At 29.0% G+C, this 21,761-nt stretch overlaps 1 protein-coding gene across 2 annotated transcripts in view; it reads right to left on the reverse strand.

Moving 5' to 3' along the window:
* LOC121124122 (uncharacterized) overlaps positions 1 to 21,467 on the reverse strand; it is a 137,820-nt gene extending 116,353 nt beyond the window's left edge. Inside the window, exon 1 of one of the 2 annotated variants that reach the window (XM_071890957.1) lies at positions 21,255 to 21,467. The gene's annotated coding sequence lies outside the window, so the exon portion shown is untranslated. The remainder of the gene's footprint in view (positions 1 to 21,254) is intronic. The other variant, XM_040719238.2, reaches the window with a different exon arrangement.
* Between the last annotated feature and the right edge of the window lie 294 nt (positions 21,468 to 21,761).

Genomic DNA, 21,761 nt, shown 5'->3' on the forward strand with positions numbered 1-21,761 from the left:
TGTAAATATATTTATGTAAAGAAATAAAAATCTTTCAAAAATGAATGAAAACTCGACATAATATAGTAAATAATACTTACCATCAAAAAGTAGTAAAATAATTTGTTAGTTTATTTGAATATCAAAAGAAAATACTTATTATAGCAAATCCAAATATATGCAAACAACATTAGTTTGTAAATATAATTTGCAAAAATAAATTATGTAATCGTAAATAAAACTAACTGCACAGATACATTCAGTTGTAAGAGCAAAAGCTTTATGACGGGAATGAAGTTATCCATAGTTTGGGAACATAACTTCCTCTTTTATAAGGAGTGAAAATTAGGTTGTATAAGAAGTAGATGGATGGGCGTTATTTTATTCTAGAGGCGAGATTCTACGAGGTTTTTTTATAAATTAAAGTCAGCTGAAATAATGCATTGAAGTACATAGTGAGAAACTTCCGTAAGCCGTCGAAGACAAATATTGCAAAAAATGGATTGAAAGAATATTTTCATAACTGAACCTAAATACAATTTAGTTATTGAGTTTTATTCGTGGGATTTATGAAAATCCATTAATTGCTTCAATTTACAAAAACCGATTTTTTTCTGTTCATTTTCATAATTTGAAACTTGCAAAACTCTTCTATGATATATGAATATCATATTAAATCTTTAGATGTTAGAGCTAGACAAATATGTTCACATATCTAACAACTTGTTTACTGCATCATTGCCAAAGAACTTGATTTTTAAAATTAAGGTTTGTTTCTGTAAATATGAGGTTGTATATTGCAATCATTTTTGGGTTTCAAAAAAAAACATCAACAATTTGAAGAATGTTTTAAAGGAGAACAGCTTAGCTATGATTACGTTTCATAAGATCAGCAGCTATAGGGGAAGGAAATAAAAACTAATACACCACTTGAAAGGTTATGGGGAGGAATTTTACTGTTTTTAATCCTCAATTTTACCAAGAGTCTAACAGAGACTTACACTTGTCTAAGTGTTAAAGTCATTGGAGATTTAAAATTTTGCCAAATGGAGTCGAAGGTGTATAATTCTAAAAAGTTAGATCTAGAAGCGCTAAAGATAGATTCAAAAAGAAGAACATATTATATCTACTATTTCGGTATTTTATGCCATCACACCCATTCCCCAAATTGATATTATTGGTAAAAGAACATCCATGAAGGGTGGAATAAAACTATGCAACCAAGTTCAGGTCTTGGAACACCCACCGGCAACAACCCACATTTATTATTTTTATTTATTCATTTTACTACATAGATTTTGTATGATTACATCCACTTTGTAGTAACTGTATTCAAGATAACTAAATAATTTTTTTATCTATTGAATGCTGGAATATTTGATTTGAATCTTTATTACCTTACAGTCTTATCTGTATTGTTATTTCATTTTTTAAATATAGCTAGGAATTGAAATTTTTCTCTATGACAAGATCTCTAAAAAAAAAGGCTCTAAAGGCAAATCTACTGCAATTGAAAATGTTAATGTTTATTTTTGTGTTCTCTGGACTAACATAACAATCATAAATGTGTTTAGCCGGTGAGAAAAAGCTTTTGTACTATATAGTTTGATTAAACAACAAAATGATGGAGGATAAACTTCATGATTGACCGGCCCCTTGAATTAAAAGACATATTGCTGTGGTTTCATCGAATTATTTCAAAACTTCGTAGTCAGATAATTTCATATATTTGGAATCAGAGTCAAATAATTCACATAAATGGAGTTTTAGTCGCAACAAATCCTCCGAGACCACAACTAGTGATGAAAATCGTGGGTAAAATGAGTATTTAAAAAAATTGACATGGTCATCCTAAATATATGAAAGAATCTTTTGGAGGAGATCAGCTGTGGCGAGGGAGAAGTGGGAGAAGGAAATTAACAAGGACATTGGTAAAAATTATTTCAACGTCGATCATCAATTTTACTTTGGGTCCAGCAAGGATAATTCAACTGCAATAACTCTGCAACAAATCCTCCAGATTACTTTCCTACTTTTATGACCACACACAAATGTCCAATCAGGGGTTGAATATAATGTGATCTATTCAGAAAAGTAAGTTCACTTTTCAGGAAATAAATAAAAATGACAACTGCTAAGGAAAAGAAAATTAGTTCTTCAGATTACCAATTCCGAAAAAACAGGCCAGCTAAAAAATTAACACGATTTACATCACAATCTTAAATCCTGATCAAAACTTCCTTAGAAAGTTCAATATTCTTGAGCACACATGATTATACTTTTTTCTTTGATGTTATCTCCTCAAGAATAAAAGAATAATGATAACAGCTGAACCTTATTCAAGCTGACAACAATAACAAAAATCGCAGACTAAAAAATGGTTAGGATATACGACACTACTTTAAGTAGGTAGTTCTCAATAAATTTCAATAAAAATTGCCAAAGAAATACACACTTTGATTTATTTAAACAATCAAAACATTGTTATTGTGTGTTCTTTTAAATCGTCGGTTAACGTAAATTAAGTAACAATATGCATGTTTTGCTTTGCAAAACCTACTGCTAAAAATAGAAAATAAACAAAGAATAGTCAAGTTATACTCGTTGTTTGTTTATTGGTATACTGTGAGTAAATTACATATTATATACATACTCTAAAAAAACAATTTTTTTATAAATCTATCAATCAAACATGCAATTAAATGATTGTTTGTGTATTTTTATTTATATATTTTCTTGGAGGTATACTACGTGCAGTGCAACCATAATTGCAACTACTTTACATCTATAATTAAGGAATGAGTAACTTTTATAAATTATTATTCACTTATGTGGCGCTTCAACATAAAAAAATATTAAACAAAACCAGAAGAAAATCCCATTTTTATACTTCATACCTACAGGGTGAGTGGAAATTAGGATACTGACAAATATATTTGTCACCAACTAGTGAAAATTTCATTAAACGTATATTCATCTTCTGTTAATTCATTCTTACTTAACTGGTTGAACTGTTCAAGTCATCAAAATATTATTTCACTAACATGACCCTAACTGAGGATCAGTGGAAAGAGATCGTTCGTTCAAGAGGGAAAATCGCATAGTCCAAGCTCGTTATAGTTAGTAAATACGCTATCTGGAGGCATTATAATAAGCACGAGCACGAACTATGGAAAACGCTTTAGACCTTCCAGCAGGATTGAGCTCCCTCACTCAGGACTCGCATCGACAAAATTTTGCAAACTTTTTGTCAAAGGAAGAATAATCTCCAAACTGCCCGAATTTAAATCTCATGGACTACTCTTTGTGATCCATTCATTAGGGAAAGGCATATGCAAATCTTCATTAGAATTTTGAGAACCTGAAGGATTCATTGTTTAAGATATGGAATCAAATCGGTCATGAAGTTGTCCGTGTTGTCGTCAACGACTTTTGTCACCGTCTGACGGCAACTGTAAAGGCTGGAGGTTGCCAATTTGTATGATATTTTTATATGTTACAGAAAGCAAAATTAAAATTATATGTACTAATTTTAAATGTCTTAAGCTCAAAATAAAAAAAAATACTGGTAACGTTCTTCTGGATTATGCTAATTTTTGTACACTCTGTACATACAGTCAAGTACTTTATAGACATATTTGAGCAAATTTTATGATTTTTTTCCAATTTGTGGGACGACTAAAGACACTTACTAATTATACTTATGTTTTAGAGCCATTATTTGATTTGAGATGCTTATATTGGCCACAATATGGTCCATTTCAAATTTAATCAATTGTTTTAAGCTATTAAAATTGCGATTTAAAATATAATTTGTTGTTAGAAATTGACGATAATTTGTCGAAAAATACTAATGTAATGCACTCATAATTTTTATCATAAAGTTCATCAAGATTGTTTTATTGTTGATGGGACACAAATGTACGTAGTTAAAAAATACTATCATACAATGGTTGAAACTGTATTTCAATGTATTTAAAATATATAATTATTGAATATGTTCAGAATGACTATGTAAAAAAATTTAAATGTTGTTTCAATATGTAAAAAAAAAAGAAATGTTTCTCGAACATAACTACATTTGCATAATACATCTTAAAAGAATGATATATTGTTATTTTCGTTCTTACAAAACATAAAGTAAAGTAAAGTTCATTGGAGCAAATAATTAGCTATTATTCTGCGATATATTAATGTACATATGTATTTAGATTTAAATAAGCAATGTTCTTGTTTTTACATTTTGTAAGAAAATAAAATTAAGAAATGTCAATCTCTCAAAGATTAGAAATTGAAATTCTCATGAGGTAAGTGTATATACATGCAGGACGGTGGCACGAATGGAGGGAGACACCCCCATGAAGATACGGAAATACTAACAATAGAATATTCTAGGATAAGTTATAATTATTTAAAAAATGTCAACGAATTTGGGAGGCTCCATTGAAAAAATTTAATTTACAACTTTATTTTAAAAGGACTCTAAAGGTTTGGAATGAAATTTGGAAAAAAAAGTGATTGAAAAACTTGTTTCGAAAAAAGGTTATAAAAAGAATAAATTGGTTTCGAAAAAATGTCATTAAAAAATAAATCAAGTTCGAAAAAAGGCGATTGAAAAAAAATGGTTCCAAAAATTATTCTAATTCTCTAAAAAATAGAATAAAATTTTATTAAGAAAGACCTTTTATTGTTTCAGGGAGAAATGAAAGGGCCCATATGTAATTTTACCACAGCAAAAGTCAACTGATTTTAGTCAATAAAAAAATAATTACCCTCTTCCCATTGAAAAATCCTAGCAGTGGCTCTTCTACATAATAATTAGGGATAAAGCTGTATTCAAATTGTGACGTCCCGTCCCCTTTCGTCCTAAATTTTGAAAATTCTTCCAAATATGACGCAAAATACTTGACTGCATGACGTTAAAAATTAATAGCAATTATGATTTGATCAATGTATGACGGCATTATCATGAAACTTCCCCCAATTTTAAATTTGATCAATTGACAATTTTAACATTTTTGGTTAGCAGCGTTTCCATATGCAATTGTTTTTTTCTTGTTTGCTTCCTCCTTGAGTAAGGGAGGGGGCTCCTATTTTGAAATTTGCAGCTTTAACAGCTATCCTCCTGTATGAAAGATACTCAAAACCATTCTAAACAAATTCAATTCGTAAACTGAGATACCTTAAAATAATTTTAGTAAAAATGATGCCTTCTAGAGGGAGCTCTAAAATTTGGATGGACCAATAAGAGGAAAAAAAGGCTATAAAATGGTATGCTTGATGTGTCAACATCATAAAAATCTTTAGAAACCCCCAATGTATGTTCCATAGATTGAGTAATTATAATACTTCATTTAGTGGAATTTATAAAATCTGGGTTTCGTTCTATAGTTTAGTTTGTCATTTTGGGGACCATATTAGTGATAAAGATTATAATATATAAAAGGTTTCTCACTAAAATTAACATCAGCCTCAATGACACAGTCTCCAACCTCTTCCACAAATCTTACGGATGTAGTCTTATGACAAAGTTATTCCATACAGGGTAAAGGCTAGATGATGCACTCCATAGGTATCACAGACTTGTTAGGCTTGTTGCAAGCAGTTCCTTTGGCCTTTGCCTATATGTAATAATACAAAGGACTAAGATGGGGGGTGCTCGCAGGCTTCATACTCTTGGACACATTCAAAAGAAGCATGGCTCTATAAAGTCTCCTTTTTTTATGGCCATCGCAGTAAGATGGTTCTTCCTCCTTGCTCTTGATTTTATTCCCAACCCATATTTAATTATCCTTCAGAGAATAACTTCGCCTTATTGGCCATACTACGAATCGTCCGCAATTAGATTTTAACACAAATAATTGTAACGTTATTTCTTGTTGTTCGTTTCCGACCTTGCCCAGACTTCCAGGAACTGTTCGTTAAGTTTCAAATCGCTTTTTAATGCCATACTCGGCCGTACAGCTAATTCTGAGGTCATTGGCAATCTTGGTGGAATCCTCTGGTGTGCAATTCTTTTGGATTCAATTTTGTCGTCTTTGAAAATACAACCAATATTTGTAAATTAAAACAATTGTAAATTATTATTAAAAAATATACCTCAACCTCATTTTTGTCAAAGTTTATATCAAAACTTGAGCTGTGAGGATTTCATTACGTGTAAACTTAAGCATGAGGCATAGTGTAAATGAATTCTAAAGCAATTTCTAGGTCAGATGGAGTCATCGTAATATTATAATATTTACTTATACATTATTAGTGCAAATCTATCTGATCAATAAAAGGAACATTAAACAATATATAAATACATTTAGCTATAAAAAATATTACCTTCCAGTATGTCAAATAAAAGATAACGAAAATTACCATGCTTACTCTGACAATTTGAAAAATATTTGGTGAGGGATAAGTTTAGCTGTCATGGCACCTCATTTGATTAGCGGAAATGAGATCTGAAATCTTGTATTTTTATATGAACATTCAATACAACTCCTAAGTCAGATAATTGTAATATTATAATGTTTACTTATACTTAATCACTACAACTCCGTCCTACCTTTTTAAAGGAACATTAGAAATAACCTATAAGCCTTACCTATAATAATCCTATACCAAAAAATAATGTTTTGCTGATATAAGGGTGCATAATGGTCTTTAAAAACTTACATAATTATTTGTTATGAAGTTAGAAAAATATAAATATCTTTATCTTAATCTCTTATACTTTATCCACCCTGCTTTTATATTACACGTGACAAATATAATACATATATTTTTATCACTTGCCAGGTTTAGAACATTTGTTTTTAATAGTCTCTACAAGCTCGGTAATTGTACGTACCATGTTTTCATAATGCCATACTATATTTATTTTTTTGAGTCAACATTTGAAGCATCCTCCCACACATATATGTATGTATGTATATGGAATTATGGTTCCACCCTATGGCTCAAGAGGGGGAGAAAAAAATATTGAATGTGGGTTGCCACAACAATCATTGTCGTATTATAAAAGCAATTACTCTATTTGAAGGAACATCAGTGATACACTATTTCTATAAGTACAGTTTACAAGGTATAATTGTGGACTTTTGGATAAGGAAACAAAAGGGTTAACATTTGTAAGAACGAAACGGACTACAGCACTGAGGCTTTATTACAGACTTCTTTATTATTATGACATTTTATTTATCAGAATGATTTCCTTTGGCAGCTACTATGGTCTCCAACCTGGACCTTAAGGTGCTGAAGCACTGCTTGAAGAAGACTTTGGTCATTGCATCATACTGCTGCTAGACAGAAGCCTTGAAGTCATTCAAATTTTCGTACAGTGTAGAACAGGATCTCATCTTGACTACATCCCAAATTGGCATAATCGAGGAGGATAGTCTCGGATTAGTATAGCCGAACTGACGTTTGTACTTTAACCAAGTCAACAATTTATTGCCTTTGTTGATTCAGTTGGCCTTGGTTGATGTTGAAAGCAATTGGCGATGTCGTTGTACATAAGAGGCCTTCTTTAAATCCTACACATATATCCACACAGTCTAATCAGTGACATTGAGAGCTTAGAACCGCTGCCTCATCGACTTGCCATAATTCTGGTGTCCATGTCCTCAATGAACCCGATTTTCTTGTGGTTATCGCTGCCAGGAGACCTCTTAAGGCTCTGACTTGAAGCCACCATGCTTTTAATTTTGTAGAAATGACTCCAAGAGCACCCTACGATCTGAATGATTTTTAGCAGAACGAATTAATTTGGCCCAATAAAGAAATTTGGTTTGGACTTGTCTCGAAGAAAAAATCGGTCTGGATCGATCTTGTCTAAAAGTCGGTGTATATTGATTCTATAGACGAACTGTTGTTGACGTCATGTGTGTTTCAAAATTGTAAAGATAACGTCATATGAAGTTAAATATGTATCGCAGAAAATTAATCGTGAATCAGGATACGGGAGGAAATTCGTCTAGACCTAAAAAGATTATACTACTAGTACTTAATGTAAAAAAGTTTAAAATCTACGAAAACATCGATTATAACTACGTAAGTTTGCATAATAAGTATGTATAATAATTTTTTATGCATACATATTTTAACAAAATAAAATGAATTTTAATACCTTAATGAAGGGATTAGTAACCGATAAACTAGTAATCTATTCATTAAGATCACTTATAACAAGAAAATTCCTTTTTGATTATATAGTTTTTTTTACAAAAGTACTTTTAAATTGAAAAATCATATGATACCAAACCGGAGCTGATCAAATCTTGGACTGAATAGGGTATTTCTATAAATGGATATATGTGAGTTATCAGCATAAAAGTAGGTTAGAACTGTTTTAGTTAAAATATATTTTAAGATAAAATAATTTTATTCGTTAAATGGAAGCTGTGGTTTTAACAGTATTATGATATGTGACCAAAATTCAATATACAATATAAAAAAATCGAAATAGATTAGCTATGATTTAAAAACCGAGACTTTTAAGGCATTAAACTTTAAATGAGCAGCATGAGGTAACAGCTTTAAACCTTCCTTATTAAAATCCTATACTTAATAATTATACTTTCCGGATATACTTTTACATATATATATTGACCTTAAAAAAATAAATGATCTTTATTTTATTTTTTTTGAAGTAAAAGAGTTTGAAAAGACACTCAATTTTTTTCTAAGCTACTACTTGTGCGTTTAAGCCTGCCTTTATATTGATCTGTCACATATTACTGAAAATTTTAATAATGTATATTTGTTCAAAATAAAAAGTCCTCATCAATAAATGCATTTTGCACATTTCAAAGGGAAATAAACGAATTTATAAGAAAGTATCATTTTAAATTTATTTATTTTTCTATTTTTTTAAAAGAAAATGGATTTGATTCATGTTATTAAGTGTGCCACATAAAAATAACTTTGTTTTTGCAATAACGCACATTATTTGTTTGTTTTCAAATAAGCACTTCTAATTTTTTTTTTTTTTTATCTATTAGCTCATAAAATATTTTTTATACTCTTTTTTAAGCTATGCAGCTTTTATGTTCAATGTAACAGATGGGCTGAAAAGTTATGGGTTTCACACATTGGATCAAAAACAATTTTAAATTTAAAATTTGAGACTGCTTCTTGGTGGGAAAAATACGGTTCAAGCTAAGTAATAGCTTGAAAAGTGTTGTAGGGACCAAAAAGCAAATAAAAAATAAGAAGAATGAAATAAAAGCCAATTTTGAACACAATATAACATTTTTTTGTTTGTTAAGCCTGGAAGTTTTGTTTTATTTGTTATACAAATGTATTTACTACAGAGGGTGAATTCGGATGTCAGACTTTCTTTATTTTTTCAGCAACTGTCAGGATTAAATTTGTTCGATCAATAATGTTCAAATATCCAAGTAGGTATGTGATAGCCTTGATATGCGATGTGTGTGCGATGACAAAAAAGGGTATGTAGTTTTAACCCCACAGTTTTAGTAACTTTTCGGTAGTTTTTCAAGGTGTTTCAGAATTAATTATATTTTTTTATACGCTATTCCCAACTCTACACAAATTATTTTTTTTAAACATTCCAAAAACCAAATATATAGTTACACGCATTGTAAATTGGAAATATTATAAGATTTTTATGCTTAAGAAAAATACTGTTTTTCATGTGTTTATACTTCTCAATCTAAAATTGCATATATACAAACACACTTTAAAAATTACTAGTTTCCAAAAACAAATCATAATATTTCCTTATCACAAATTAAATTAATTAATCTATAAATACAATATTTTTTTTATTTTTAAAATACTCAAAACAATTTTTTTTATTTTTCCAAAGAATAAATATTATTAATTTTATACTCATAAAGTCAAAATTATCATTTTTTTAACTTCAAAATAGCAGTAAAAATGAAGTAAGATATCACCCTACAATTCCTATGACTTGATATCTTTTGAAAATTTTAAAATATTGTTTATGGTAAAGTGAAGCAAAAGATAACGCATTTACAATATAAAGATTGTTCAAGTTTTCAAACTCACCCGGTTCTCCCTACATATTGAAATATATGTTTTATTATATATCCTCAGTTAGTTAATTAAGTCCCAATAATAATTTACTTCTTTATATCTTATAATAATAACATTAAAGGCTGTAATTGTAAGGTAATAAAAAATTATTATATGGATTTAATGGTGTAATGATGAGATTACTTAAGAGGAAAATATTGGGAAAATATGGTTTTTTTTTAGTTTTATTTTACTTTAATTATTCTTTGAGGGTTTGAAGATTGCTTTGTAATAAAGAAGTATTTGCATTTTGTGTAATGCTAGGAGATGGTAGGAATAATAATTAGGTACTCCTGAGTTAAAATCTTTGTTTGCTGTCTGTTATATGTTTTTTGAGGCAGAAAATCAATTTCTGCTATAGAAAGCAATACTTTCAATATTTTAAATAACATTAATTGAGGGAAAATGTTGTAAAATTATAGTTAAATATATATACAGCAACTGAAAAAGGGACCGTTTAGTGCAGGTGACCTCTTAAGCCAAATTTTGCCGATTTGGCTTTGTCTCTTGTACTTTTTTTCAAGTAGTCCTTGATCAAAGTTGCCAACATTTACACTCACGAGGATAAATATTTTTTTGCACAATAACATGCACACGTGCACACTCATGGTAGAAGTGGCAACACGCCTTTACTTTCAACACATACAATCTGTCAAAAAAGTACAGGGAATTGTTAATTTTAATTGCCAGTGCTAAAGGGATCTAAAAATATTTTTTTTCTAGGTTGGCAGCACTGTCTTTCATTATGATACAAAGTTTGAGCACGATCTGTAGACTAGTTTGCTTGCAACAGCTGGATAAGTCAGTTTACTTAAAAGTGCTCCACGATTTTACAATAAACGAAATTGTTAAACAAAGATTTTGTCTTTAATTTTGTTTTGCGAACGAAATTGCATGTGCTGACGCGTTGAAAATATTGGAAAAAGCTTTTGGTGAATCAATTAAAACTGAAAATTATCAAAAAACTCGTGCATATGAGTCGTACAAAACATTCAAGGGGGACCTTGAGATCGTCGAAGACATACTGCATTCTGGACGACCTTTATTGTCTACCACCGAACTGAATATCAACACAGGGAAGGAAATTGTGTTGAAAAATCTATTTGGGCGTACTAAGAAGTTTGTGAAAGAAAATCCGTCAAATACGGCCCGAATTATGGAAGAACAGCTCCTGGATTTTACACTACGATAATGCACTATTGCAAAAAGCCACAACCGTGAGCGAATTCAAGGCCAAACAAGCAATACATACCATCGATCAACCACAATATTCCGCTGATTTAACTCGGTGTGACTTTTTTTTTTGTTCCCCAAACATAAATTGCCACACTGTGGAATCCGTTTTGAGTTTATTGAATACTTAAAACAAAATTCGTGGTAGGAGCTAAAAGCCATGCCAAAAAGTGCCTATAAAAGTTTCTAGGACTGTAAAAAACGTTGGCATATGTGTATTGCATCCAATGGAGGTAAATATGAAGTGACAAAATAAATTTTAGTAATTAAATTTGAAATTTGTGTTTTATTTAACAATTACAGTTACTTTTTTTGACAGAATGTACAGGTCTTACTACATCATTTGTATTATGATACACTTTTTTGGTTTAATAGGTCACCTGCACTAAAAAGTTATTTTTTCAGTTTCCCTAGTTTGACTGCTTAATACAGGTTTGAATGTATATATTGAATATAATGAGGTAAACTATATTATTTTTATAATCTATACTTTTAAAGTTATATATTTATTATTCCGTATTAATATAAAAACAATTGTGGTCTTCCGTTATTAATAAAAAGAAAATATTTTAAAGGATGTACTTCACATGCTCATAAATAGACATAGTTTACCGATAAATATAGATCTTTTTCACTCAAAAACAAAATGGGTATTAATTAGGAATTCTCATTTTCCTGGGAAGCTACCCTTCAGAAAAAGTTCTGGATGAGATAGTAAAAATAAATACTATTAAGTTTAAGACCCTTATTAAATGTTACAAGAATAAAACTATTATCTTGTCTCACCCAGCCATACATTCGTGAAACTTCACAAATAAGTTCTTGATTCCAACTTTAGATGATAATACTTTCAGAAAGTATTAATTTATAATTATTAAGAACTAAAATTAATTTTTTACTTCATACTTACTTGGACATACCGGGCCAACTGTTATTACTTACTCACCTCTAGTATGCAAATTTTGAGAGGTTAAGAGTCATTATTATTTTTTTTGTATATATGAGCAAAATTATTGACGATTTACAGTATCTCCCAAGTATGAAGACATTGTAAATCATTTTCCTTTTGCCCCAGTCTGCTCACCGATGTCCTAATCCTGCATGGAGAAGTGCTGCTATGTAAATCCTCTTCGCATACTGTGTGTTCCTGGTGACGACTATGACAATGTTTTTCTTAGCAACGACAGCTTATTATATGTTCTACAATATTGTTCATAAGAAAGTTGTAAAAAAAAAGACTCTTAACCTCATAAAATGTGCATAAAAGAGATGAGTTAATAATAACGTTTGGCCCGGTACAGCCCAATATTTCATAGATATATTGAATTGAAATACATACATTATATATTCAAATTTGTTAGATTATTTAAGATACCCAAGAACTTTAGTTAAGGATCTTGATTTTATTTATAAAACTTATAGTGTACCCTATATGGTATCTTTCAAATAAAATTTATCAATTTCTTATCTTTTATTGTTGTTATTAATTTTAAATACTGTATATGAAGTTGGCAGCAGACCCAAAGGGTTCATAAAAATATCTTTTAGATATAAAATCAGTATAACTTGTCGAAGAATACAAATATACTCAACATTCAATTTTGAGAACAACCATTATAGATGTTGTTGTTTTTTTGTGTTGATGAGTAACATATCTAGGTTCTTTGTTCGGCATCATTTTTCGTGTATGCACATCATTTGCACTATAACATACGTCGTGAATCTCTCAAATGTACTGCAATTGTCATTTATTGAATAACATAAAGGAAAATTAATTCGAAACTTCTGAACAATATTTTTCTTGGGAATTTATTGTTGATGTAAAATACAAGTAAATTCAGGCAAACAGAATTTGTTTTGTTAATGTTATAGGATTGCAACTTTTAATGACTAAAAAAATATTTACTGCCAAATCATAGTATTATGATTGCAAAAAAATTTCTATAATATGATCCAATAAAAAATATGTTTGTCAATTTGGTTTGTGTGCATAGGTAAAGCACAAACATTGAGAATACGGTAAACAAATATTTGTGGAAGTGTTATAAGTAGGTAAATAGGAAATTTGCACTTCTTGAAATTTATATGTATACAATGTACATATATAACATTTTTATTTTAAAATAGAAATAAGTAGTTCATCACATACCTACCCTTTAAGATCAATATATTCCTTAACATATGTAAATCTGATTATCTTTAGATATTTTTAGACTGATTAATACACTTTATTGTTCAATGTAAATGTATCTCATGCTTCCGATACAAAAGATAAGTTTAAAAAAACCCAATAAGTTTATATATATGGGATGTCAACACAAAAGTAATCTTCAACAAAAATCGAATATTATTTTACTAAATAAATGTATAAATATCTTAATATAAATTCAATAAATCATTGCATTTATATATATATATATATGTTGTTTACAATTTGGAACGTATACAAAGGAAATTTTACAACTTGCAACTTACAAAAGAAATTAATAATTTTTACAGGTTAACATTTATTGAGAATGAGAATAATGCAATAATTGATATACTAATGGTGTACTTTTTGATTATTTTAGTACAAAGTAATAAAATTTAAGAATTATCCAGCTGAGTATAAATTTCAAATGCCCAGAGCTATTTAGCTCATGAATATGTAAAAACTTTGTAATTTTAATAGATGAAAATAGAATGAAAGTATTTATAAAAAAGTTGATAATCATAATGACGTAACTAAATAATACCTCTTAAGACAAATAAATTGAAACTTCTTCATTTTACTTATACAAATTGCAACACAACATTTAACTACTTTGTTTAATTGTGTCATGACATCTCATATCTATGGCGTACCAACAAAAAAGTAAGCCGGAATGATTCCTCTAAAAATAAAGCATTGGAAAAATTTGTGTTCTTCCAATATTGATTCTTGATTTCTAACAACAAGTTACGCTCTCTAATTAACTAATTATATCTTGTTAATTATTTGTCACATCGGATTATACGGTACGGCATTGCAAAGGTGTGAATGTGTACTACAAACGCTTTAATACAGTATTGCGCTAGAACAGTTCAGTCGTGAATTATTGAGCGTCGATAATGAACGTTTCAAAGGAAGAAATTTGTCATATTTTTCATTATTAATACCTGAAAGGAAAAAAATGCGTCATTTCTGAAGAAGATTGTGAATTACGTCAATGACAAGCAAAATATTTGTTGTCGAAAACCAATGAAGTGGCCTCGACAAAAGCTAGAATTGACTGCCAAGAAATTAACTTTGTGTTTGATGGACTTGGCAGGAAATAATTTACTATGAGCTGCACCCTTATGACAACAAGCAACATTTTGCAACCTACCGTGAACAACTCAACTTTTTAAAGCTGAAAAATGAACTGAAGCGGACAGAATTGGTAAATAGGAAAGGAATTGTGTTTCATCAAACAACTCCAGGCCGAATACATTTTTGATCGCGCACCAGAAGCTCTGAGAGCTCGGATGGGAGGTTCTTATGCATCCCCCCTACAGTCCAGACCTACCACCAATTGACAACCACCTGCTCCTGTCTACGATAGCACGCTTGGGGGTTTAAATTTGGCCTTAATAGAAGCCTGTCAAATTTAGTTGTAAGAGTTTTTGCAAATAGGACAAGGGGTTCTACAATTTTGTAAGAAACAAGTTATCAAACATAAACAATACCAAATATACTTGGCTTTAATCGGATAACTGTAACACTTCTGAAAAACCATTGAAATAAATCGAAAAATACGATGAAAATATTTAACTAACCTTTCATTTATAATTGATCTAAATATGTGTATGATATATTGGGATGCATGTATTTATAAATCAGTATAATAAATAAATTAGGAACTTAATATTGTCTTGATTTTTGTTCAAGACTGTTTCTTTGTTGATACATCGCATATGTTTATAAGAAATATCACATTATTATTTACTAATTAGATCTGACGTGTAGATCCAGAAAAAAATATCCTCCGATCTTGTGATTGTGTTTATGTACAACGTATTTATATGGATAATTTAAAGGGACAATATTTAGTATTTTGAAAAATATCGAGTCATTCATATTTTAATAATGATGATATTCACCAGTAACATCGCTGTACAAATGTATGAATACTTTTTTGAAAGAGAGGAAATCAATATCCTAATGCATGCATTTGATTTCAAGGTCGTTTTTCCCCTTACATTAAAACTATTACACACGAAAAAAAGAAAAATTAATGAATACAGAAGGAATATGTTACAAAAAAGTGAAAGTAGTTGTTACTAATAATAAAAAGAAAATTAAAGTCCAAATAAGGTAAATTATGTACTATTGGTACTACACACACACGTGAAACCGGACGAAAGAGTCTTAAATATTCACCAGTCCTGAACAATTGACCCACATTCAAAAATTGTATCTTATTCATTTGAATATTTAGTTAAGTTGAAAGAAAACAGCATTGAATTAAAAATAATAATACTATGAACACTCATATGAAACAATTTGATATAATATAAAAAAGTGTAATGAAAATATTATGGTAGAGCCAAAGAGTACAAGTCCCTTTTTGCATGACGTCATTATTGAAAAAGTCAGCCATCATGAGAAGACATAAAAAGGCAAATTTTCTAAGAAAAGTTAACATTTCTCTGTTATTTATTATAGTAATTTATTTATTTTTTGTTCTAAAGCCATGAGATAAAATTTCCTTTACATTTTTGTGGAAATTTGTCACAACAAGGTTCACTTTTTTTTTATCATACAATACGTGACGTGTGTGAAATACTTTATAGACGGATTATTAATATCATCCGTCACAAAAAGGTCTTTTAAATCAAAACTGTTCCTTCTTTCAAGACAGGATTCTATAAAAAATAATTGAAAAGCCAATTGATGGCAATGTGTTTCGATTCAAGAGCTCAGAAGTTAATTGTTTTCTGTCGTGAGTAAAACTATTTTTGTGCAAAAATAATTATCTTGCAACAATTCACTTAAACATCTCTTCATATCAAATTATAAGTTGGAATTATCAAAAACCTTGCCATCCATGTTTCTCGTAATTCGAATCATGAAAGGACACGTAAAATTTTGCAAATGAATGGAAAACTTTGAAAATATCTGGCCTGTAAACAGAAAACAAGCCAAAAGTATTTTTCTCAAAATTGAGTCAAGATTACATACATGTTTTTGTTATAATTATCATTCATTTCTAAAAACAAATAATGCGGTTTAATCTTAAGGAGGCAACGTACATTGCACTTCATGAAGCAAAAATTTATCCTCATTATGAAACATTACCAAGTTTCAGATTTTATGCGAAAGTATATATCTCGGAGCCAAATTAAGGCATATAATTCTGATGAAGACATTAATCTGTAGATTACATTCTTGTGTATCTCAACTCATCCAGTAAGTTGTAGTACAAGGCTTATAATTGATCCAAAAATATTCTTAAAATATTAGACGATATGTATATAATAATTTTAAAAAAAATGTTATGTTCAAGATTGCTTTTGCAATCAATCAGCACATGAATAGTCTAAATGAGGTAATATTAAAGCCAAACCAAACCTCCCTTACCACAAAAGGTAAAAAAAATAACATTTAACAAGAATAATTCGATCCCTTTATGCATGAGAGGATTTTTTTCTTATTTTATCAAACAATTCAAAAAAAAAAAAAATACTAATAAGGCCTAAACGAGGATTGCCAGAATGGCATTTTTATAAACAATTTGGTATTGAAAAGTAAGATTTGGCCTTAATTTGAAATAAATAATTATTTTATAGTTTGGTTGAATATAGCCTTTTTTAATGATATTTAATTTAATTGATTATGTGGCCCATTAAAATATTTCAAGTAGCAAAGCAGCCAATAATATGAGAAGATTAGCCAAAAAAATGGGTGCTAAACAAGCCCCGGCCTCTGTTTCTATAATCAAACCTGATCCAAAATAGTACTATAGTATAAAAATGTATGCAAACAAATGAATTCTTAATATATTTATTGACCATTTTGTAAAAAAAAATTGATAACAAAATAATTATCCATTTTGTTTGTTAGCCAACACAAAATACTACACTGCCACAAATATTTCTAGTCATTTGTTAAATTAATAATTTAAATATAACGAATATAGTGAATTTTTGATATATTATAAATAACAAAATGTTTTAAAAAGGTAATGTAGTAACAAAAATCACCATTTAAACAATATAGCGCAATTATATTATTTAAGCAAAGTCTGTCTACCTGTCTGTTTGTGTATCAGACAAGGAGCACGTTTGATAAAGAAAAGAAAAGGGAAGCACATATATAATATCTATTATAATGAATGTGCTGTAGACGAGTTTTGGCAACGAGTGTGTGTATCTTAAGCACAGCCAGTGAATACTCCAGAAACTTAACTACTGTTTAGGTGGGTTCACTAAAGTACTTACGCGCTCATTTAGCAAGCATAATTTCTTCCTTTTTATTATTATTATTGCACTTCACTTTTTTGAAAGTTTTAACGTTACTACATAAGGATGATAATAGCAATAAAAAGGAAAAAGATATGTGTGCTAACTTTGTGCGTAAGCACTTCAGTGAACCTACTTTTATGTAGTAAGTAGTTTTACATTAGATTTACAACCTAGCTCATTAACATGTACTTTCAAAATATCAACATCTTAATATCATTCTTTCATTCTTAAAAGACATCAACATATTGAGTAGCTGCGTGTGAATGTGTTTGTTAAAAACGTAAAGTAACCCTGAGGATTTATTGGGTAGTTATTTTCTATATGTAGAAAGAAACTTGTTAATATTCGTCGAGCCCTAATTACTCCGAACAATCTATAGTACATCAATATACGGGGTGAGCCCAAAAAGTAAGATACCTTTTCAAATTTTGCTGGCAAGTTATATTTGGTTTACTAGATTTTTTGTCATACTACACTCGCCACGAATATAAATTTACCTTTTCAGCTTTATAATATGTTTAGTTTGTTTGTGAGAGGCATAACAATTAAAAGTATTTTGAATATTCGGCAATTTTTTTTTCTATTGAAAAAACATGAATAAAAGAATTTGTATAAAATTTTGTCAAAGAAATGACATAAAGTGCCACAAAAAAATTAAAATGTTTACAGTGGCATACAGTGAAACAGTTATGAGTTAAAAAATGTTCACAATGGGTACAAACTTTTTCAAGATAACCAGGAAAATACTAATGAAACAGATAAAAACGTTGAAGCAGTTAAGAAAATTGTTTTTAAAAACCGTCAAATCATTATCAAAGAAGTTGCTGAGGATATTAACGTATCAGTTGGCTTTTGCCATAAAAAAATTTCGAATGTTAAAAGAAATAAAAAATCCCCTTACTTTTTGAACATACTTTATATATATATAAAGGCATTAGAGTGAAAAATGAATATCAATATATCAATTTTGTGAATAGCAATATATTTAATTATTAAATTAACCTTTTGATGTTAAGCAATTCATAAATGTTATTTAACTATGGTAAAAATACTTCAAAATTACAAATATATTTTGATTATTTTTTCAAGGAATAAAATATAAAATAATGATAGATGTCAACAGTTGAAGAAATCCATTGATTAATTACTTCTTTCTGATACTTAATTAGGTATCATACTATTCAGCATTATACGCCTCTACTCTGTTACAATTTAATACATGATCGAAATGAATATATATTTGGTAAAAGCAAGCCAACGCATAGAGGTAGAATAACAAATAACAATAAGAGTGGGAGTTTAAAATATGTATGTAGATTTAAGAAATAGAAAATTTGACCTTTAAATCATGGATAATCCTATATAATGATTATGATGATAGGGGTTTAGAGGGAAGCTATTTTTTTTTTTTGTGATATGGAGTACCATAAAATTAAATATGCATACTTTATTTAATACAACCAAGTTCAAACAAAAAAAACTACATACATTTTAAAAGACTTGATTAGTATTTCTAGATAATAAAAGCCATGATTTTTTTTTAAAGAAAAAACAAACATTAGTGTAATATATCAAACAACATTCGCTACGCGAGGGAAGTTTGAAAACATCCCGACCTCAATGTTAAGACGGCAGCATCCATAAATAAAAGCTATTTATATTTATTTAGTATCTGGTTGACAATTACTCACCAAAGTGTCATCCATTTTGGATGCTCAATTGTAATGAAACAGTCGTTTGAGTACATTGATGTGAGTGTTTTTGTTTGTGGAAGTGGAAAAAACTGAGCTGTAATTCAATATATGTCTTCAAACATGTAACATTTATATTTATATTGAGACAATAGCAGACATATAAAGGCTTTTGGTGTTAAAATTTGAAGCGTTTAAGTCAAAAAAACTAATCATTACTGAGCCAAAAACAAAAACGTATCGTGAACAATTGTTTTGCAGAAAAAAACTCCAAATACTATTTGGACGGATTATGGAGATTGTAGCATCGCTAGGAGAAGTGTGTCGAGTTACGAGGAGACTATGTCGAAAAATAAAATTAATAAAAAAATGTATGTATCTTTGCTAGGTCAGAAACTTTTCAGAACACCCTCGTATATAGTTACACAAATTGTGATTTTCACCTGTTTTTTTATATATATAAGAAATTGTATTCAAACTAACAAATTTTTAAAAAAAGGAATGTTTTAACCCTTAAACACCCATAACTTAATGCATTGACTACATTTTCAGTTTTTTTTAATCAGTCAAAATCGAAGTTTTTTCATATATGTTATATAATTTTTTTAATATTCCCTTCATTTATCAGAAGGAGTTGTTGCACTAAATATAATTATACATTATAGTGTTACAATTTCTCCATTTGACCTAGGAACTGTATTTTAACTCCATATCCAATAAGTATATTTCTTTCTCTAGGAACAAACGAATATTGAACCTACGCACTTTGAGTTCAAGATAATAATCTCTTCAGAGTCCATTAAGGTACCTGTTCCATTAGTCAAAGTTTTTGATCTATTTTAAATCGAAATTTTAAAGTCTTTAACTTGAAATGAAGATGTTTTTTATTCAAAATACAAACTGGCTTTTTTCTTGTTGCTTTGAAATGATGAATTATTTTTCCCAATAAAACTTCAAAAATTACATTTTTAATTTTTCAAAAAAAAAAGCACTGTTTCATTATTTTTCAATAAGCCAATATATGTAATTAAATGTCGCAGTAATATATTTACATATTGTTTAATAATCTATAAATTATACATTATCAATTTTCTTCATATTTTTCGGACATTAAATGGTCAAACTAAACAAATCAATGATTCAAAAACCCATGTATCAAACATGAAAGATATATTTTACAATTAATGCCTCCTTTTGCAAGTAACAAAAACAGACAGTATCTGAATAAGGAAATTAAAGTTGTATAGGAAGGAGTAATGCAAAACATGTTTTAGTGTCGAGGTCGTTCAAAAGAAATTATTGATAGCCGTCTTTACTTGCAACGGCTCTAAGTATCTACGTAGATATTTCAATTATTTGCAGTGAATTAAACATAATTAACATAAAAATAAATGTATTTAAGTGAGTCAAGCATAAATAAGTTAAATAAAGTAATTGAAACACGTGTATTACTAAGGGTTCCGTTCATAAATAAGTATGAGTCATCTTCATAAATTGAAGATATTTATACATCTTTAAAATATCATGATAAATAAATTTTTATTAGAATTATACAATTATATCAAATTTAAGTTAAACTATACAGTAATACCTCAAACAGTTCAAGTAATGGGTATTGTGAATAGATGGGTTTCTTCAAAACTCTCAGTGCTTTGAAAATAAATTTTGTTCTACTGTAATAGAAATAGCTCATTTTTATTTATTAATGAAATTATAGCGAACTCTAAACTGAAAGAGGTCCTTTTCTAATAAATTGAATTCAAACAGTTCTTTAAAACATTTTTATTACATAGAAAAACATATTAGTAATGTATATATAATCAAAGCCCTTACCAACGATAAGTAAATGAATCAGAAGAATTCCATATAATAAAAATATTTTTAAGCACTTATTAATATTCACAGATGGAGATATGCAAATAAAAAATAAAAATTAATATTAAAATATCACAACACTAATGAAAAGGTAATTAATTTATTTTTCTTTAAATTTAAGTACTAGACGCTAGCTGGATGTATAAATACTGAGTGAGTATTACTATTATTAGTGAAAAAGATATGTATATATTTGTTAAAGGCCTTCATGTCTACACGCTCGCTCGTTTACAGGTAACTTTGTCTTCTTCTGTTTTGTGGTGGGGAGATATGTTGAGAGAGTTATCTACCATGTATTTAAAAAAAGGGATTTGATTTATATATGCATATATGTGTACACTTTATGAATGTCAAATCAAAGACAAATTTTAAAGTAATTGAAGATTTTTGTCAAATAACTATGATTGGGTTTAAAGGGATGAATTAATGTTAAAAAAAATTAGATATTTATTTTAAATTAGGTAC

The sequence above is a fragment of the Lepeophtheirus salmonis genome, chromosome 9 (genome assembly GCF_016086655.4).
Source record: "Lepeophtheirus salmonis chromosome 9, UVic_Lsal_1.4, whole genome shotgun sequence".
Taxonomy (NCBI): Eukaryota; Metazoa; Arthropoda; class Copepoda; order Siphonostomatoida; family Caligidae; genus Lepeophtheirus; species Lepeophtheirus salmonis.